Genomic DNA, 21060 nt, shown 5'->3' on the forward strand with positions numbered 1-21060 from the left:
ACTATGGTCCATCTCATCTGCTGACTCTGTACTAGAGCGATGTTCCTTCCTGCTCCCGGGGATCAGTGCATCTCCCTTGTTGGGCACACCTGATTCTGATGGTCAGCCCTTTAGGAAAGAGTGCTCACAGAGTGAGTAGAATAAGACAGACTTCCCAATTGTGCAGTGCTGTCGGTCCCCAGGGCCAGTACTGAAAAACCCCATTACATAGGATGAGACATGGCAGGCTTATTTCTCCTCAGTGGGACCGCTGTTTTACCCGCTTGCAGGGCTATCTTGCAATCTCCGCTTGCTGACTGAGCTGGGTTGGTTGCAAGTAGGTCAGGCAGCAGTGTTGGACACAAACTGAGCAGAAATTGGTCTACTCCCGTAGTCGTGGCCGAGTGGTTAAGGCGATGGACTAGAAATCCATTGGGGTCTCCCCTCGCAAGTTCAAATCCTGCCGACTAAACTGTTTGCTGAAGGCCATGAGGCAAAGCATCCATGCATTTTTCATGGTCCTCGCACTTATTTGCGAAATGTCGAGTCCCTCTTCGATGGACAAACACGCCGCTGCTGCTTCTTGTATCCGGGCTCCAGGGGTTCTCTTGGGTGAGCCAGTGGCACGCCGTGATCGTATAGTGGTTAATACTCTGCATTGTGGCCGCAGCAACCCCGGTTCGAATCAGGGTCACGGCAACCCTTTGCCGTTGAGTATACTGGAAGGTTGAAAATGTTTTACCACCTCATCTTTCTGCGTGATTTTGTTTCTGAAGCTTGGCCTGTGCAGGGCGCCATCAGACAAGGGGGCTTGCTTTCAAACATTAGGCGTAGTCGTGGCCGAGAGGTTAAGGCGATGGACTTGAAATCCATTGGGATCTCCCTGCGCAGGTTCGAACTCTGCTGACTACGGGAGGGATTTGCAGTATTGCTTTAGCTTTCTGTGACTGTAATTGTGCCATCTATGGTCCTTCGCTCTCTGTTCCATAACTATTTCTAGCTTTCATCCTTGTGACACCTGCGTCTCTTCTGGGCAGCTTGTTGTAAAATTGCTGCTTTATAAAAGGTGAGAAGCCAGTGCTCCACAAGAGCCTGGATAGCTCAGTCGGTAGAGCATCAGACTTTTAATCTGAGGGTCCAGGATTCAAGTCCCTGTTAGGGTGAAGGTCTATCTGCTTTTGGCGGAGTCACCTTGCTATCACTACGGTCCATCTCTTCTTCTGAATCTGTACTGGAGCGGTGTTCCTTCCTGCTCCAGGGTATCAGTGCACCTCCCTTGTTTGGCACACATGAATCTGATGGTCAGCTCGTTAGGAAAGCTCGCTCACAGAGTGAGTAGAATAAGACAGACCTCCGAAATGTGCAGTGCTGTCGGTCCCCATGCCCAGCACTGAAAAACCCCATTGCATAAGATGAGACATGGCAGCCTAATTTCTCCTCAGTGGGACTGCTGTTTTAGCCGCTTCCAGGGCTAGCTTACAATCTCCTCTTGCTAGGTTGCAAGTAGGTCAGGCAGCAGTGTTACACACAACATGGCAGAAGGTGGTCTGCTTAATTCAAGTCCCTGTTTGGGCGAAGGTCAGTCTTCTTTTTGTAGGCCTCAGCTTGCTATCACTACGGTCCATCTCTTCTGCTGACTCTGTACTAGAGCGATGTTCCTTCCTGCTACCGGGGATCAGCGCATCTTCCCTGTTCGGCACACCTGATTCTGATGGTCAGCCCTTTAGGAAATAGTGCTCACAGAGTGAGTAGAATAAGACAGACTTCCCAATTGTGCAGTGCTGTCGGTCCCCAGGGTCAGTACTGAAAAACCCAATTACATAGGATGAGACATGGCAGGCTGATTTCTCCTCAGTGGGAACGCTGTTTTACCCGCTTGCAGGGCTAGCTTGCAATCTCCGCTTGCTGACTGAGCTGGGTTGGTTGCATGTAGGTCAGGCAGCAGTGTTGGACACAAACTGAGCAGAAATTTGTCTACACCCGTAGTCGTGGCCGAGTGGTTAAGGTGATGGACTAGAAATCCATTGGGGTCTCCCCGAGCAGGTTCGAATCCTGCCGACTACGCTGTTTGCTGAAGGCCATGAGCCAGAGCATTTTTCATGGTCCTAGCACTTATTTGCGAAATGTCCAGTCCCTCTTCGATGGACAAACACGTCGCTGCTGCTTCTTGTATCCGGGCTCCAGAGGTTGTCTTGGGTGAGCCAGTGGCACGCCGTGATCGTATAGTGGTTAGTACTCTGCGTTGTGGCCGCAGCAAACCCGGTTCAAATCCGGGTCATGGCAACCCTTTGCTGTTGCGTATACGGGAAGGTTGAAAATTTTTTACCACCTCATCTTTCTGCGTGATTTTGTTTCTGAAGCTTGGCCTGTGCAGGGCGCCACCAGACAAGGGGGCTTGCTTTCTAACATTAGGCATAGTCGTGGCCGAGAGGTTAAGGCGATGGACTTGAAATCCATTGGGGTCTCCCTGCGCAGGTTCGAACTCTGCCGACTACAGGAGGGATTTGCAGTATTGCTTTAGCTTTCTGTGACGGTAATTGTGCCATCTATGGTCCTTCGCTCTCTGTGCCATAACTGCTTCTAGCTTTCATCCTTGTGACACCTGCGTCTCTTCTGGGCAGCTTGTTGTAAAATTGCTGCTTTTTAAAATGTGAGAAGCCAGTGCTCCACAAGAGCCTGGATAGCTCAGTCGGTAGAGCATCAGACTTTTAATTTGAGGGTCCAGGGTTCAAGTCCCTGTTAGGGTGAAGGTCTGTCTGCCTTTGGCGGAGTCACCTTGCTATCACAACGGTCCATCTCTTCTTCTGAATCTGTACCGGAGCGGTGTTCCTTCCTGCTCCAGGGTATCAGTGCACCTCCCTTGTTTGGCACACCTGATTCTGATGGTCAGCTCGTTAGGAAAGCGCGCTCACAGAGTGAGTAGAATAAGACAGACCTCTGAATTGTGCAGTGCTGTCGGTCCCCAGGCCCAGCACTGAAAAACCCCATTACATAGGATGAAAAATGGCAGCCTGATTTCTCCTCAGTGGGACTGCTGTTTTACCCGCTTCCAGGGCTAGCTTACAATCTCGGCTTGCTAGGTTGCAAGTAGGTCAGGCAGCAATGTGACACACAACAGGGCAGAAGGTGGTCTGCTTAATTCAAGTCCCTGTTTGGGCGAAGGTCAGTCTACTTTTTGGAGGCCTCAGCTTGCTATCACTACGGGTCCATCTCTTCTGCTGACTCTGTATTAGAGCGATGTTCCTTCCTTCTCCCGGGGATCAGTGCATCTCCCTTGTTCGGCACACATGATTCTGATGGTCAGCCCTTTAGGAAAGAGTGCTCACGGAGTGATTAGAATAAGAAAGACCTCCCATTTGTGCAGTGCTGTCGGTCCCCAGGGCCAGTACTGAAAAACCCCATTACATAGGATGAGACATGGCAGCCTGATTTCTCCTCAGTGGGACTGCTGTTTTAGCCGCTTCCAGGGCTAGCTTACAATCTCCTCTTGCTAGGTTGCAAGTAGGTCAGGCAGCAGTGTTACACACAACATGGCAGAAGGTGGTCTGCTTAATTCAAGTCCCTGTTTGGGCGAAGGTCAGTCTTCTTTTTGTAGGCCTCAGCTTGTTATCACTATGGTCCATCTCATCTGCTGACTCTGTACTAGAGCGATGTTCCTTCCTGCTCCCGGGGATCAGTGCATCTCCCTTGTTGGGCACACCTGATTCTGATGGTCAGCCCTTTAGGAAAGAGTGCTCACAGAGTGAGTAGAATAAGACAGACTTCCCAATTGTGCAGTGCTGTCGGTCCCCAGGGTCAGTACTGAAAAACCCCATTACATAGGATGAGACATGGCAGGCTTATTTCTCCTCAGTGGGACCGCTGTTTTACCCGCTTGCAGTGCTATCTTGCAATCTCCGCTTGCTGACTGAGCTGGGTTGGTTGCAAGTAGGTCAGGCAGCAGTGTTGGACACAAACTGAGCAGAAATTGGTCTACTCCCGTAGTCGTGGCCGAGTGGTTAAGGCGATGGACTAGAAATCCATTGGGGTCTCCCCGAGCAGGTTCGAATCCTGCCGACTAAACTGTTTGCTGAAGGCCATGAGGCAAAGCATCCATGCATTTTTCATGGTCCTCGCACTTATTTGCGAAATGTCCAGTCCCTCTTCGATGGACAAACACGCCGCTGCTGCTTCTTGTATCCGGGCTCCAGGGGTTCTCTTGGGTGAGCCAGTGGCACGCCATGATCGTATAGTGGTTAATACTCTGCATTGTGGCCGCAGCAACCCCGGTTCGAATCAGGGTCACGGCAACCCTTTGCCGTTGAGTATACTGGAAGGTTGAAAATGTTTTACCACCTCATCTTTCTGCGTGATTTTGTTTCTGAAGCTTGGCCTGTGCAGGGCGCCATCAGACAAGGGGGCTTGCTTTCAAACATTAGGCGTAGTCGTGGCCGAGAGGTTAAGGCGATGGACTTGAACTCCATTGGGGTCTCCCTGCGCAGGTTCGAACTCTGCCGACTACGGGAGGGATTTGCAGTATTGCTTTAGCTTTCTGTGACTGTAATTGTGCCATCTATGGTCCTTCGCTCTCTGTGCCATAACTATTTCTAGCTTTCATCCTTGTGACACCTGCGTCTCTTCTGGGCAGCTTGTTGTAAAATTGCTGCTTTATAAAAGGTGAGAAGCCAGTGCTCCACAAGAGCCTGGATAGCTCAGTCGGTAGAGCATCAGACTTTTAATCTGAGGGTCCAGGATTCAAGTCCCTGTTAGGGTGAAGGTCTATCTGCTTTTGGCGGAGTCACCTTGCTATCACTACGGTCCATCTCTTCTTCTGAATCTGTACTGGAGCGGTGTTCCTTCCTGCTCCAGGGTATCAGTGCACCTCCCTTGTTTGGCACACCTGATTCTGATGGTCAGCTCGTTAGGAAAGCGCGCTCACGGAGTGAGTAGAATAAGACAGACCTCCGAAATGTGCAGTGCTGTCGGTCCCCATGCCCAGCACTGAAAAACCCCATTGCATAGGATGAGACATGGCAGCCTGATTTCTCCTCAGTGGGACTGCTGTTTTAGCCGCTTCCAGGGCTAGCTTACAATCTCCTCTTGCTAGGTTGCAAGTAGGTCAGGCAGCAGTGTTACACACAACATGGCAGAAGGTGGTCTGCTTAATTCAAGTCCCTGTTTGGGTGAAGGTCAGTCTTCTTTTTGTAGGCCTCAGCTTGCTATCACTACGGTCCATCTCTTCTGCTGACTCTGTACTAGAGCGATGTTCCTTCCTGCTACCGGGGATCAGCGCATCTTCCCTGTTCGGCACACCTGATTCTGATGGTCAGCCCTTTAGGAAAGAGTGCTCACAGAGTGAGTAGAATAAGACAGACTTCCCAATTGTGCAGTGCTGTCGGTCCCCAGGGTCAGTACTGAAAAACCCCATTACATAGGATGAGACATGGCAGGCTGATTTCTCCTCAGTGGGAACGCTGTTTTACCCGCTTGCAGGGCTAGCTTGCAATCTCCGCTTGCTGACTGAGCTGGGTTGGTTGCATGTAGGTCAGGCAGCAGTGTTGGACACAAACTGAGCAGAAATTTGTCTACTCCCGTAGTCGTGGCCGAGTGGTTAAGGTGATGGACTAGAAATCCATTGGGGTCTCCCTGCGCAGGTTCGAATCCTGCCGACTACGCTGAAGGCCATGAGGCAGAGCATTTTTCATGGTCCTCGCACTTATTTGCGAAATGTCCAGGCCCTCTTCGATGGACAAACACGTCGCTGCTGCTTCTTGTATCCGGGCTCCAGGGGTTGTCTTGGGTGAGCCATTGGCACGCCGTGATCGTATAGTGGTTAGTACTCTGCGTTGTGGCCGCAGCAACCCCGGTTCAAATCCGGGTCATGGCAACCCTTTGCCGTTGCGTATACGGGAAGGTTGAAAAAATTTTACCACCTCATCTTTCTGCGTGATTTTGTTTCTGAAGCTTGGCCTGTGCAGGGCGCCACCAGACAAGGGGGCTTGCTTTCTAACATTAGGCATAGTCGTGGCCGAGAGGTTAAGGCGATGGACTTGAAATCCATTGGGGTCTCCCTGCGCAGGTTCGAACTCTGCCGACTACAGGAGGGATTTGCAGTATTGCTTTAGCTTTCTGTGACGTAATTGTGCCATCTATGGTCCTTCGCTCTCTGTGCCATAACTGCTTCTAGCTTTCATCCTCGTGACACCTGCGTCTCTTCTGGGCAGCTTGTTGTAAAATTGCTGCTTTATAAAATGTGAGAAGCCAGTGCTCCACAAGAGCCCAGATAGCTCAGTCGGTAGAGCATCAGACTTTTAATCTGAGGGTCCAGGGTTCAAGTCCCTGTTTGGGCGAAGGTCTGTCTACTTTTGGCAGAGTCACCTTGCTATCACTACGGTCCATCTCTTCTTCTGAATCTGTACTGGAGCGGTGTTCCTTCCTGCTCCAGGGTATCAGTGCACCTCCCTTGTTTGGCACACCTGATTCTGATGGTCAGCTCGTAAGGAAATCATCTTTCTGCGTGATTTTGTTTCTGAAGCTTGGCCTGTGCAGGGCGCCACCAGACAAGGGGGCTTGCTTTCTAACATTAGGCGTAGTCGTGGCCGTACCTTCCAGCGATCGGACGGCTGAACACTTCCTAACACTTCCTAACAACATTTGAATACTTCCGAACAAGGTCGCAACACTTCCTAACAAAGTCAGAACGAAAGTCCGAACACATCCTAAATTAATCCGAACAGGTCCTAACGCAAATCCGAAACTTTCGAACAGATGGGGCAAAGGAGCCAATCAATTCCTACCGAGAGGAAAGAGCCAATCAGCAAGTTGACATGCCAATCTCGCCGCTGATTGGCTGAATGAGTTTCGTGATATTCCAGCTGTTTGTAACTCACTGGACATCTGCTATGCGGAGATTCAAGGTAAGCGTTATCACAATACAAATCCGTGACATCAGTGTTAACCTATTTGTTCAAACATTAATTCATGATTTGGAATAAAGATTATTCTGATCGTTCTACGCTTGCGTAGCAAGGCAAGCTAACTTAACGTGTCGCTAACTGATGCTTGTTGAGCCTTCGATTCATAACAAGTTTTTATTTTCTATATCTTTGCAAGAATTTAATTTCATCATTCAGTATTCCAAGTATCCATTCCCTATGTTATTTCAGTCATGACTGAGTGATTCTTTACTGAATGTATTTAAATCTTTTACTATTCCAGATATTCATTAAATATCTAGTTTTTTCTCCCTTTCTTACTTTATATACAAACACAGTTTTTATAATTATACATCAAAAGCTTTTTGCAATTTTTTGCAAGTAGGAACATATTTACTGCAGAAAACTATTAACCTGCCACATATTTCACCACTCAACATGTCTGCTTTTATATACTTGATGTGAGTCTTTATATATATATATATATATATATATATATATATATATATATATATATATATAAATATACTGTATATGTGTGTGTGTGTATATATAAATATAAAACTCCAATAAACTCCTTTCTACTGTTGCTATATTAACACATATTTAACCACATTGATTTGTTTCCCATTATTGTTCAGATATGACCAAAACAGGCAAATCCTCTGCTTATTGGAACGACATCTGCCACAGGTATGCCCAGGGCACCTTCCAGTTCAGTACAGGAAAAAGGCCTGGAAGCAGAAAATGGAAGGAGGTCCTGGAGCGGATTGATGCCTGTCCCATGCAAAGGGGGAATAAGGTGGACCTGTTTGGCAGGCACATAGTTTGCACTTGTGGGTTCCATAAGGTAGGTATATGATATAATATATCAAAGGCATGATAAGTCCCTGTATCATGTAATACACTATTTTATGCACCAACCCCTGATATATTCTCAGAATATATTCTCAGTACAGTTCTGCAGAGTAATTGGTGTAATTATTTAACATGAATAGTAAGACCTTCTTTTGTTCCTAATATTAATTTTCTCCCAGTCAACAGATAAGGTCTTGATTGAGTCAGGGCCTAAGGTAAAGGCAGGCGGCAGCTCAGAGGAGACCTGGACATCACAGGAAGTACATGGGGTGAAATGTTCTCTGTGTAGTGTGGTTGTGGAGGCAGAGAAGTTCTCCGAGCATCTCTCTGACCACCACGTTGAAGAGAGGTGTGACAGCTGTGGGGTCAGGGTCTAGGGTTTCGTCGGACTCCTCCAACACATTGAGTAGAGCCATTATGGGGCTCTATTGGCTCCACGTGTCAGCCCTTCAAAAAATCCCACACCATCTCCTTGCCCCTCACCATCTCCATGGCTGCCTCCACCTCCACAGCACTTGCCGTCTCAAATGCCAGTACCAGTGTCTCCATCCCCAGGGCCCACTCCATTCCCACACCACTCTCCAGCTCCAAAGCCCTCACCACCACCTCCACGGTGCTCTCCATCTCCACAGCCTAGTGATAGCAAGGTGACTCCGCCAAAAGCAGACTGACCTTCGCCCAAACAGGGACTTGAATTAAGCAGACCACCTTCTGCCCTGTTGTGTGTCACATTGCTGCCTGACCTACTTGCAACCTAGCAAGCCGAGATTGTAAGCTAGCCCTGGAAGCGGGTAAAACAGCAGTCCCACTGAGGAGAAATGAGGCTGCCATGTCTCATCCTATGTAATGGGGTTTTTCAGTGCTTGTCCACCAAACCGGTAAGCGTTTAAATTGGATATGGGACATCTGCCCTTCGGAGACGATGGGTTGTAGGGCCCCGAGATTCGAGATTCTCGCATCTCAGGGGCCCCTCTCCCATGTGCCCAAAGCACGAAGCTGTAGGACCTTGAAAAAAAATTCCAATCCTGCACCCTGAAATCTCTCAAAAGGCTCTGATCATGTAAGAGTCAGAGAGGGCTGAGGGTGAGATTTTGTGCAGGGGGCTCCAAATTTTCCCCTCGCCTTAGGGCCCCGCTCTTTCGGCAGCTCACTCTTGGCGGCCCCTTGACCCACCGATCCGAATTTCGGGCCCCTGTGTCTTTTCTAAAAAAGTCCCACCTGCCACATACTTGAATGGGTTCGGCCTAGCGGATTCGTGGACACGACTTGCGAGGGCCCCAGGGACCCGTGCTTTTGGAAGCTCACTCGGGGCGGCCCCTTGACCCACCGATCCGAATTTCGGGCCCCTGGGTTTTTTCTAAAAAAGTACCACCTGCCATATACTTGAATGTATCGGCCTAGCGGGTTCATGGACAAGACTCGCAAGGGTCCGATCGGGCCGAATTTTGGATATGTGTCTCATGGGGACCCACTCGACCAGGCATAGAATTTAATTAAATCAAATTGAATAGAATTGCTATTTGTTAAACCTCAGGTGGACACATATCCCACTTGCCATTTATTCATATTGGATGGACACCAGTTTTTGGGGCACCGTATCTCCGCCTCCCGGGGGTTCAGGGACTTGGGGCCGGTAACATCGGATAGAGGTCCCCAAGGTCTAATTTTGACCAGAGTTTGGTGTTTTTTTCCCCCCTTTTTGAGTGAGTTATGGCCGGTCAAATTTTGGGACTTTTTGCATTTGCGGGTCCGTATCTCTGGCCCCCGGGGGTCTATCGACTTGGGGGAGGTGGCTTCAGAGAGGGCCCTTCGAGTGCTATCAAGTCACCCAGTTTCAATTCGCTGGGTCTCTTCCTTCCATTTGACTATCAAAAATTTGGAGGGCCATAACTCCGCCCCCCGAGGATTTATGGATGGGGGGCCATTGGTGTTCGGTAGGCCTTCTGTAGGTCTTACTCTGACCCGAGTTTGGTGCAGTTTGGCGGAGTTACAGCTTGGCAAAGTGTGTGACATTTTTGTTAATATTCACCACAAATTTTTTATATGCATATTTCTACAGTGTTATCGGATAAAACTTACAATAATGGATTCCTGGGAGCTTGCAGAGTACAGCTGATGAGACTTCAACCACAATATTGCCAAAATGTATCTGTCCACGGAACCATTAGGAAGAGCGTGCTGAATAAATGGCAAATGGGAGGTTTTTTCAAAAAAAATGTCCATTTACAATTTATTCAGCGGGACCTCCGTAGTGCTCCCGTGGACATAATTTTTTTATGCATATTTTACATTATTATTGGATAAAACTTACATGAATGGATTCCTCTGAGTGTCCTGAGTACAGTACAGGTGTTTTCCTTAACCATATTGCAAATTTACCTCCTGACCACCATGAAAACAGATCCCGATGCAGTGTTATTTTCTGCTAAAAGGTTGCAAGCTATAGCAGTTTTAACACATGGCCAGTCTTCATTATTACGTGATAAAACTTACATGAATGGGTTCCCCTTGGTGTCCTGAGTACATTACAGGTATTTTCATTAACAATAACACACATTTGAAATGAAAAAAGTTAAATACAGTTGCTATTTAATGAACAGTGAGATACGCACCACATGTGGTGCACATGTGTGCCAAAATTCAACGCTCATTTTTATGCAAATTCTACAGTATTATGTGATAAAACGTACATGAATGGATTCCTCTTAGTGTGCTGAGTACAGTACAGGTTTTTTCTCTAAGCCTCATCCTAAGATTTTTCTTCCGACTTCCACCCCCCTCAAGCTGCCTTCTCTAGCCGGGGAGGGTGCACCCTGGCCGCCATGGATGAGTACTTGCGAGGGGGTGGATGGTACTATTTTTTGCTAATATCTCCGCGAAGCAGTGGACTTCGGTGCTGAAATTCAGGGGATCCCTAGAGGGTCGAGGGGCCAACCGTATGCGACCACCCACGAGTTCCTGGGTCGTCTGGTTCCTGAGTTTTAATGGTTCAAATTCCACATTTTGGGGGGCCGTAACTCCGACCCTGACTTTGATCCGATTTTGGTGCAGTTTGGCCCCGTTTTGGCGGAGGTACAGCATGACATATATACATATTTCTACAGTATTATGGGACAAAACTTACAAAAATGGGTTCCTTGGAGCTTGCAGAGTACAGCAGATGAGACTTCAACCACGAAATCGCTAAAATTTATCTGTCCATGGAACCATTAGGAAGGACGTGCTGAATAAATGGCAAATGGGAGGTTTTTTCAAAAAAAAATTCCATTTACAATTTATTCAGCAGGACCTCCATAATGCTCCCGTGGACATTCATTTTTATGCAAATTCTACCGTATATTCTGATAAAACTTACATGAATGGAGTCTGCTGAGCGTGCTGTGTACAGTAGAGGTTTTTCCATTAAAAATATTGCACTCATTTGAAATGAATCAAGTTAAATAGACTTGCTATTTGATAATCTGCAAGTGGACACATATGCCGTCAAATAAATTGAGGGTGGACATGCACCATATGTGGTGAAATTAACCAAAATCCATTTTTTTCTATGGAAATTCTACATTATTATGGGATAGATCTTACATTAATGGACTCTGCTGAGATGTCTGAGTACACTGCACGCGTTTTGATCAACAATATTGCCTATATTTAATTAAATCAATTTTAATAGAATTGCTATTTGTTAACCTGTTAACCTGCCCCCCGAAGCCCTCGTCCCCAAAGCCTCTCAAAGCCTCTCCCACACGCACATGCAAGTGATTATGAATAGATTAAATGAAACAGGACAAATTTTGATCTTGACAAACTATGTATCATTATAAAGATCTAAGCCTCAAGAATCGACGACAGATCGCTGTTTTTCAATGGAAAGCTTATAAAGACTGTATTTGCTACATTTGTGTAAGCAGTTCACATAAAAAAATAAACATTGAAAACGCTGTACATACCAGATCCGTCGTAATAACGAGTCATAAACACATCCACAGCTGTAAATCCCGGTTTAGTTAGAAAGGTAAGGGTCCACTGAACGACATCTCATGAAGCACGTTTAGTCCAACGAAGCAATAACGTTGTAATATGGATCATAATTCCTTTGTTTACATTTCATTTCTTCAGCGAGAGAATTGTTTGCGTCCGTTATGGAATAACTCAATGTCGAAAACTGCGTCTTGGTAGTAAAAACACGGCACGGTTTTGCAGCGTACAGTGTCACAAACAGAATGAGGGGATCCACTGGAAAAAAGAATGACTGAAAAATAGGCGGAAAATAGTTTATTTGAATTTGGCGCTCTCTCCTGAGAGCTGGTGACGCGCTCTGACGCACCTGTCAGCTGATGGAGGCGGACCTTACAGCGATTGCAAATTCCTGTCTTTCTTTTTATTTTAGAGAGTTTTTATATATGTGAGAGTGTGTTTTATGTTGAATGTGAATGTATGTGCATGATTACCATCTGTTTGAGTGCAAATCAGCCGAAATCAGCTCGCTATTACTGAATGGTCACGGCTATCAAAGTGAACGTGTCTATATGAATAGGGAGAGTGGATTATTTACTTCGGAATATTTGTGTTATTACCATCTGTATAAGTGGCCATCAGCACATCAGCACTTATTTGCATCGTAATTCATTGTAAAATATGCATCTCTAGCAATCTCAGGATGTTTTATATTGGTAAACAATGTTAAATCTTTTTTTATTTTTCTTATTATTCTTATTTTTCTTACTCAAATTATTATTATTGTATTTTTCTACTGCTCAAATAAATTATTTATATGATGTCTAAGTTTATGTCTAGTGTTTTATAATTGAAAAAAACTATGCAGTGGTATGTTTACTGACTAAATAGTTTGTAGAAGCCTTCAATACTATTGGGAAATATATTTTCTTATATTTGGGGGGGGTGGGGGGTGTAGACATAGTCTCAGAAAAATATTTGCAGGAGTCTCATTTTTCATGATATTTTATTCAGATTTTAAATAGAAACTCATGAGACATGTGGCTTTCAACCCATTACTTTTCTAGATTGCTCCAGGACTTATTTCATGTATTTTTATATCAAATAAAAAAATATTTAAGAGTGGTAAAAAAATTCAAGGCACTTTAGTGTCTATACCTTTTAATATTTTTGAGCATTATCAAATCTGGTTGATAAAAAGTGAAGCCCAAAGGGTCTTCTTTCTAAAGACACCACAATTATGTTTGTAACACACTGAAGTAGGAAACTATTACAATTATAAGTTAGTTAGAGCACTTTCAGCTGTGCGTCCCATAATGGGGGGTGCTGGCTAACAGGTTAAACCTCAGGTGGACACATGTCCCACTTGCCATTTATTCATATTGGATGTACACCAAATTTGGGGCACCGTATCTCCGCCTCCCGGGGGTTTAGGGACTTGTGGCTGGTGGTGTCGGATAGAGGTCCCCCTGGTCTGACTTTGACCCGATTTTGGTGCAGTTTGGCCCCGTTTTGGCGGAGTAACAGCTTGGCAAAATGTGTGACATTTTGGTTAATATTCACCACATGTGGTGAAATTAACCAAGTTCCAACATTTTTCTATGCATATTTCTACAGTGTTATGGGATACAACTTACAAAAATGGATTCCTGGGAGCTAAAATTTGTCTGTCCACGGAACCATTAGGAAGGGCGTGCTGAATAAATGGCAAACGGGAGGTTTTTTTTTTTTTAAAAATGTCCATTTACAATTTATTCAGCGGGACCTCCGTAGTGCTCCCGTGGACATAATTTTTTTATGCATATTTTACATTACTATTGGATAAAACTTACATGAATGGATTCCTCTGAGTGTCCTGAGTACAGTACAGGTGTTTTCATTAACCATATTGCAAATTTACCTCCTGACCACCAGGAAAACAGATCCCGATGCAGTGTTATTTTCTGCTAAAAGGTTGCAAGCTATAGCAGTTTTAACACATGGCCAGTCTTCATTATTACGTGATAAAACTTACATGAATGGGTTCCCCTTGGTGTCCTGAGTACATTACAGGTATTTTCATTAACAATAACACACATTTGAAATAAATAAAGTTAAATACAGTTGCTATTTAATGAACAGTGAGATACGCACCACATGTGGTGCACATGTGTGCCAAAATTCAACGCTCATTTTTATGCAAATTCTACAGTATTATGTGATAAAACTTACATGAATGGATTCCTCTTAGTGTGCTGAGTACAGTACAGGTGTTTTCTCTAGGCCTCATCCTAAGATTTTTCTTCCGACTTCCACCCCCTCGAGCTGCCTTCTCTAGCCGGGGAGGGTGCACCCTTGAAATGAATCAAGTTAAATAGACTTGCTATTTGATAATCTGCAAGTGGACACATATGCCATCAAATAAATTGAGGGTGGACATGTACCATATGTGGTGAAATTAACCAAAATCCAAAATGGAAATTCTACATTATTATGGGATAGATCTTACATTAATGGACTCTGCTGAGATGTCTGAGTACACTGCAGGCGTTTTGATCAACATAATTGCCTATATTTAATTAAATCAATTTTAATAGAATTGCTATTTGTTAAACCTCAGGTGGACACATATCCCACTTGCCATTAATTCATATTGGATGGACACCAAATTTGGGGCACCGTATCTCCGCCTCCCGGGGGTTCGGGGACTTGGGGCTGGTGGCGTCGGATAGAGGTCCCCAAGGTCTAATTTTGACAAGAGTTTTGTGTCTTTTCCCCTCTTTTTGAGTAAGTTATGGCCGGTCAAATTTTGGGACTTCTCTTAGTGTGCTGAGTACAGTACAGGTGTTTCCTCTAGGCCTCATCCTAAGATTTTTCTTCCGACTTCCACCCCCCTCGAGCTGCCTTCTCTAGCCGGGGAGGGTGCACCCTGGCCGGCATGGATGAGTAGGTGCGAGGGGGGTGGATGGTACTATTTTTTTGGTAATATCTCCGCGATGTGGTGGACCCCGCGGTTAAAATTCGGGGGATCCCTAGAGGGTCGTGGACACGACGTGGATACGACTCCCAAGAGTCCGATCGGGCCGAATTTTGGATATGTGTCTCGAGGGGATCCCCTCGACCGGGCACAGAAGTCTGGTGGCCCTACCACCTTCTTTAGGGGTCAAACGGTCACAGAAGGGACCCCACGTCCACAAAAGCTTTACGAGTTTTGATGGGAGGTGGGACGTCCACAGTTCGGAGACGATAGGTCGTAGGGACCCCAGATTTGAGATTCTGGCATCTCAGGGGCCCCTCACCCAAGGCCCCGAAGCACGTAGTCGTAGGACTAAAGGGAAAAAAGTGCATCGCACTAGGGCCCCGCGCTTTTGACTGCATGATCCAGGGGCCCCAAAGAGCCACCGTTCTGAATTTCGGGCCCCTGGGACTTTTCTAAAAAAAACCCACCTGCCATTTATTTGAATGTGTTCAGCATAGCGGGTTCGTGGACACTGATTGCAAGGGCTCTTGGGCCCCAGGCCTTCATAAGCTTACTGGGGGAGGCCCCAGGAGCCACCGTTCCAAGTTTTGGGCCCCAGGGATGTCTCATAAAAAAATGTCCAACCGAGGCCCTTTTCTAACGCTAATGGTCAAATGGACAAATATTGGGTACGTGGGACTCGGGGGTGGGGTCCGCAAATGTTCTGCATGTGATCTGTGGTCATTCCGTGAACATAATGGTCAAATGGACAAATAGTGGGTTCGTGGGACCCAGGGTGGGGGTCCGCAAGTGGTCCGCAGATGATCCGCAGTCATTGTGTGAACATAATGGTCAAATGGACAAATAGTGGGTCAGTGGGACCCAGGGTGGGGGTCCGCAAGTGGTCCACAGATGATCCTCAGTCATTGTGTGAACATAATGGTCAAATGGACAAATAGTGGGTTCGTGGGACCCAGGGTGGGGGTCCGCAAGTGGTCCGCAGATGATCCGCAGTCATTGTGTGAATATAATGGTCAAATGGACAAATAGTGGGTTCGTGGGACCCAGGGTGGGGGTCCGCAAGTGGTCCGCAGATGTTCCGCAGTCATTGTGTGAATATAATGGTCAAATGGACAAACTGCGGCCACAACGCAGAGTATTAACCAATATACGATCACGATGTGCCACTGGCTCACCAAAGACAACCCCTGAAGCCCGGATACAAGAAGCAGCAGCGGCGTGTTGTCCATCGAAGAGGGACTGGACATTTCGCAAATAAGTGCGAGGACCATGAAAAATGCATGGATGCTTTGCCTCATGGCCTTCAGCAAACAGCGTAGTCGGCAGGATTCGAACCTGCGCGGGGAGACCCCAATGGATTTCTAGTCCATCGCCTTAACCACTCGGCCACGACAACGGCAGTAGACCAATTTCTGCTCAGTTTGTGTCCAACACTGCTGCCTGACCTACTTGCAACCAACCCAGCTCAGTCAGCAAGCGGAGATTGCAAGCTAGCCTTGCAAGTGGGTAAAACAGCGCTCCCACTGAGGAGAAATCAGGCTGCCATGTCTCATCCTATGTAATGAGGTTTTTCAGTACTGGCCCTGGGGACCGACAGCACTGCACAATTGGGAAGTCTGTCTTATTCTACTCACTCTGTGAGCACTCTTTCCTAAAGGGCTGACCATCAGAATCAGTTTGCCGAACAAGGGAGATGCACTGATCCCCGGGAGAAGGAAGGAACATCGCTCTAATACAGAGTCAGCAGAAGAGATGGACCCGTAATGATAGCAAGCTGAGGCCTCCAAAATGTAGACTGACCTTCGCCCAAACAGGGACTTGAATTAAGCAGACCACCTTCTGCCCTGTTGTGTGTCACATTGCTGCGTGACCTACTTGCAACCTAGCAAGCCGAGATTGTGACCTAGCCCTGGAAGCGGGTAAAACAGCAGTCCCACTGAGGAGAAATCAGGCTGCCATGTCTCATCCTATGTAATGGGGTTTTTCAGTGCTGGGCCTGGGGACCGACAGCACTGCACAATTCGGAGGTCTGTCTTATTCTACTCACTCTGTGAGCGCGCTTTCCTAACGAGCTGACCATCAGAATCAGGTGTGCCAAACAAGGGAGGTGCACTGATACCCTGGAGCAGGAAGGAACACCGCTCCAGTACAGATTCAGAAGAAGAGATGGACCATAGTGATAGCAAGGTGACTCCGGCAAAAGTAGACAGACCTTCGCCCGAACAGGGACTTGAACCCTGGACCCTCAGATTAAAAGTCTGATGCTCTACCGACTGAGCTGTCCAGGCTCTTGTGGAGCACTGGCTTCTCACCTTTTATAAAGCAGCAATTTTACAACAAGCTGCCCAGAAGAGACGCAGGTGTCACGAGGATGAAAGCTAGAAGCAGTTATGGCACAGAGAGCGAAGGACCATAGATGGCACAATTACCGTCACAGAAAGCTAAAGCAATACTGCAAATCCCTCCCGTAGTTGGCAGAGCTTGAACCTGCGCAGGGAGACCACAATGGATTTCAAGTCCATCGCCTTAACCTCTCGGCCACGACTACGCCTAATGTTAGAAAGCAAGCCCCCTTGTCTGATGGCGCCCTGCACAGGCCAAGCTTCAGAAACAAAATCACGCAGAAAGATGAGGTGGTAAGATATTTTCAACCTTCCCGTATACTCAACGGCAAAGGGTTGCCATGACCCAGATTCGAACCGGGGTTGCTGCGGGCACAACGCAGAATACTAACCACTATACGATCACGGCGTGCCACTGGCTCTCCCAAGACAACCACTGGAGCCCGGATACAAGAAGCAGCAGCAGCGTGTTTGTCCATCGAAGAGGGTCTGGACATTTCGCAAATAAGTGCGAGGACCGTGAAAAATGCATGGATGCTTTGCCTCATGGCCTTCAGAAAACTGCTTAGTCAGCAGGATTCGAACCTGCGCGGGGAGACCCCAATGGATTTCTAGTCCATCGCCTTAACCACTCGGCCACGACTACGGCAGTAGACCAATTTCTGCTCAGTTTGTGTCCAACACTGCTGCCTGACCTACTTGCAACCAACCCAGCTCAGTCAGCAAGCGGAGATTGCAAGCTAGCCCTGCAAGCAGGTAAAACAGCGGTCCCACTGAGGAGAAATCAGCCTGCCATGTCTCATCCTATGAAGAGAAGAAGAGATGGACCGTAGTGATAGCAAGGTGACTCCGCCAAAAGCAGACAGAACTTCGCCCAAACAGGGACTTGAACCCTGGACCCTCAGATTAAAAGTCTGACGCTCTTCTGACTGAGCTATGCCGGCTCTTGTGAAGCACTGGCTTCTCACCTTTTATAAAGCAGGAGTTTTACAACAAGCTGCCCAGAAGAGACACAGGTGTCACGAGGATGAAAGCTAGAAGCAGTTATGGCACAGAGAGCGAAGGACCATAGAAAGCACAATTATCGTCACAGAAATCTAAAGCAATACTGCAAAGCCCTCCCGTAGTCGGCAGGGTTCGAACCTGCGCGGGGAAACCCCAATGGATTTCAAGTCCATCGCCTTAACCTCTCGGCCACGACTACACCTAATGTTAGAAAGCAAGCCCCCACTTCTGGTGGCGCCCTGCACAGGCCAAGCTTCAGAAACAAAATCACGCAGAAAGATGAGGTGGTGAAAAATTTTCAACCTTCCAGTATACTCAACGGCAAAGGGTTGCCGTGACCCGGATTCGAACCAGGGTTGTTGTGGCCACAACGCAGAGTACTAACCACTATACGATCACGGCGTGCTACTGGCTCACCCACGACAACCCCTGGAGCCCGGATACAAGAAGCAGCAGTGGCGTGTTTGTCCATCAAAGAGGGACTGGACATTTCGCAAATAAGTGCGAGGACCGTGAAAAACGCATGGATGCTTTGCCTCATGGCCTTCAGCAAACAGCGTAGTCGGCAGGATTCGAACCTGCGCAGGGAGACCCCAATGGATTTCTAGTCCATCGCCTTAACCACTCGGCCACGACTATGGGAGTAGACCAGTTTCTGCTCAGTTTGAGTCCCACACTGCTGCCTGACCTATTTGCAACCAACCCAGCTCAGTCAGCAAGCGGAGATTGCAAGCTAGCCCTGCAAGCGGGTAAAACAGCGCTTCCACTGAGGAGGAATCAGGCTGCCATGTCTCATCCTATGTAATGAGGTTTTTCAGTACTGGCCCTGGGGACCGACAGCACTGCACAATTGGGAAGTCTGTCTTATTCTACTCACTCTGTGAGCACTCTTTCCTAAAGGGCTGACCATCAGAATCAGTTTGCCGAACAAGGGAGATGCACTGATCCCCGGGAGCAGGAAGGAACATCGCTCTAGTACAGAGTCAGCAGAAGAGATGGACCGTAGTGATAGCAAGCTGAGGCCTACAATAAGAAGACTGGCCTTCGCCTAATCAGGGACTTGAATTAAGCAGACCACCTTCTGCCATGTTGTGTGTAACACTGCTGCCTGACCTACTTGCAACCTAGCAAGCCGAGATTGTAAGCTAGCCCTGGAAGCGGCTAAAACAGCAGTCCCACTGAGGAGAAATCAGGCTGCCATGTCTCATCCTATGTAATGGGGTTTTTCAGTACTGGCCCTGGGGACCGACAGCACTGCACAAATGGGAGGTCTGTCTTATTCTACTCACTCCGTGAGCACTCTTTCCTAAAGGGCTGACCATTAGAATCATGTGTGCCGAACAAGGGAGATGCACTGATCCCCGGGAGAAGGAAGGAACATCGCTCTAATACAGAGTCAGCAGAAGAGATGGACCCGTAGTGATAGCAAGCTGAGGCCTCCAAAAAGTAGACTGACCTTCGCCCAAACAGGGACTTGAATTAAGCAGACCACCTTCTGCCCTGTTGTGTGTCACATTGCTGCCTGACCTACTTGCAACCTAGCAAGCCGAGATTGTGACCTAACCCTGGAAGCGGGTAAAACAGCAGTCCCACTGAGGAGAAATCAGGCTGCCATGTCTCATCCTATGTAATGGGGTTTTTCAGTGCTGGGCCTGGGGACCAACAGCACTGCACAATTCGGAGGTCTGTCTTATTCTACTCACTCTGTGAGCGCGCTTTCCTAACGAGCTGACCATCAGAATCAGGTGTGCCAAACAAGGGAGGTGCACTGATACCCTGGAGCAGGAAGGAACACCGCTCCAGTACAGATTCAGAAGAAGAGATGGACCATAGTGATAGCAAGGTGACTCCGCCAAAAGTAGACGGACCTTCGCCCGAACAGGGACTTGAACCCTGGACCCTCAGATTAAAAGTCTGATGCTCTACCGACTGAGCTATCCAGGCTCTTGTGGAGCACTGGCTTCTCACCTTTTATAAAGCAGCAATTTTACAACAAGCTGCCCAGAAGAGACGCAGGTGTCATGAGGATGAAAGCAAGAAGCAGTTATGGCACAGAGAGCGAAGGACCATAGATGGCACAATTACCGTCACAGAAAGCTAAAGCAATACTGCAAATCCCTCCCGTAGTTGGCAGAGCTTGTACCTGCGCAGGGAGACCCCAATGGATTTCAAGTCCATCGCCTTAACCTCTCGGCCACGACTACGCCTAATGTTAGAAAGCAAGCCCCCTTGTCTGATGGCGCCCTGCACAGGCCAAGCTTCAGAACCAAAATCACGCAGAAAGATGAGGTGGTAAAATATTTTTAACCTTCCCGTATACTCAACGGCAAAGGGTTGCCGTGACCCAGATTCGAACCGGGGTTGCTGCGGGCACAACGCAGAATACTAACCACTATACGATCACGGCGTGCCACTGGCTCTCCTAAGACAACCCCTGGAGCCCGGATACAAGAAGCAGCAGCAGCGTGTTTGTCCATCGAAGAGGGTCTGGACATTTCGCAAATAAGTGCGAGGACCGTGAAAAATGCATGGATGCTTTGCCTCATGGCCTTCAGCAAACTGCGTAGTCAGCAGGATTCGAACCTGTGCGGGGAGACCCCAATGGATTTCTAGTCCATCGCCTTAACCACTCGGCCACGACTACGGGAGTAGACAAATTTCTGCTCAGTTTGTGTCCAACACTGCTGCCTGACCTACATGCAACCAACCCGGCTCAGTCAGCAAGCGGAGATTGCAAGCTAGCCCTGCAAGTGGGTAAAACAGCGTTCCAACTGAGGAGAAATCAGCCTGCAATGTCTCATCCTATGTAATGTGGTTTTTCAGTACTGACCCTGGGGACCGACAGCACTGCACAATTGGGAAGTCTGTCTTATTCTACTCACTCTGTGAGCACTCTTTCCTAAAGGGCTAACCATCAGAATCAGGTGTGCCGAACAAGGGAGATTCACTGATCCCCGGGAGCAGGAAGCAACATCGCTCTAGTACAGAGTCAGCAGAAGAGATGGACCGTAGTGATAGCAAGCTGAGGCCTAAAAAAAGAAGACTGACC

General features: G+C 47.5%; 12 non-coding genes across 12 annotated transcripts; 5 read left to right on the forward strand and 7 right to left on the reverse strand.

The window, feature by feature from the left end:
• The first annotated feature begins 1961 nt into the window (after nucleotides 1-1961).
• On the forward strand, nucleotides 1962-2043 carry trnas-aga (transfer RNA serine (anticodon AGA)). Its single transcript has one exon. It is a non-coding gene; the product is annotated as a tRNA-Ser (tRNA).
• Nucleotides 2044-3959: 1916 nt separating this feature from the next.
• On the forward strand, nucleotides 3960-4041 carry trnas-aga (transfer RNA serine (anticodon AGA)). Its single transcript has one exon. It is a non-coding gene; the product is annotated as a tRNA-Ser (tRNA).
• Nucleotides 4042-5551: 1510 nt separating this feature from the next.
• trnas-aga (transfer RNA serine (anticodon AGA)) lies at nucleotides 5552-5633 on the forward strand. The gene has a single exon. It is a non-coding gene; the product is annotated as a tRNA-Ser (tRNA).
• Nucleotides 5634-5773: 140 nt separating this feature from the next.
• Nucleotides 5774-5845, forward strand: trnah-gug (transfer RNA histidin (anticodon GUG)). Its single transcript has one exon. It is a non-coding gene; the product is annotated as a tRNA-His (tRNA).
• Nucleotides 5846-6235: 390 nt separating this feature from the next.
• On the forward strand, nucleotides 6236-6308 carry trnak-uuu (transfer RNA lysine (anticodon UUU)). The gene has a single exon. It is a non-coding gene; the product is annotated as a tRNA-Lys (tRNA).
• Nucleotides 6309-15978: 9670 nt separating this feature from the next.
• trnas-aga (transfer RNA serine (anticodon AGA)) lies at nucleotides 15979-16060 on the reverse strand. Its single transcript has one exon. It is a non-coding gene; the product is annotated as a tRNA-Ser (tRNA).
• An 819-nt stretch (nucleotides 16061-16879) lies between these two features.
• Nucleotides 16880-16952, reverse strand: trnak-uuu (transfer RNA lysine (anticodon UUU)). Its single transcript has one exon. It is a non-coding gene; the product is annotated as a tRNA-Lys (tRNA).
• A 616-nt stretch (nucleotides 16953-17568) lies between these two features.
• trnas-aga (transfer RNA serine (anticodon AGA)) lies at nucleotides 17569-17652 on the reverse strand. Its single transcript has one exon. It is a non-coding gene; the product is annotated as a tRNA-Ser (tRNA).
• Nucleotides 17653-18128: 476 nt separating this feature from the next.
• trnas-uga (transfer RNA serine (anticodon UGA)) lies at nucleotides 18129-18210 on the reverse strand. The gene has a single exon. It is a non-coding gene; the product is annotated as a tRNA-Ser (tRNA).
• Nucleotides 18211-18568: 358 nt separating this feature from the next.
• Nucleotides 18569-18650, reverse strand: trnas-aga (transfer RNA serine (anticodon AGA)). Its single transcript has one exon. It is a non-coding gene; the product is annotated as a tRNA-Ser (tRNA).
• Nucleotides 18651-19882: 1232 nt separating this feature from the next.
• trnak-uuu (transfer RNA lysine (anticodon UUU)) lies at nucleotides 19883-19955 on the reverse strand. Its single transcript has one exon. It is a non-coding gene; the product is annotated as a tRNA-Lys (tRNA).
• Nucleotides 19956-20573: 618 nt separating this feature from the next.
• Nucleotides 20574-20655, reverse strand: trnas-aga (transfer RNA serine (anticodon AGA)). The gene has a single exon. It is a non-coding gene; the product is annotated as a tRNA-Ser (tRNA).
• Nucleotides 20656-21060: the final 405 nt, after the last annotated feature.

Source organism: Carassius carassius, chromosome 18, assembly GCF_963082965.1.
Source record: "Carassius carassius chromosome 18, fCarCar2.1, whole genome shotgun sequence".
NCBI classification, from domain to species: Eukaryota; Metazoa; Chordata; class Actinopteri; order Cypriniformes; family Cyprinidae; genus Carassius; species Carassius carassius.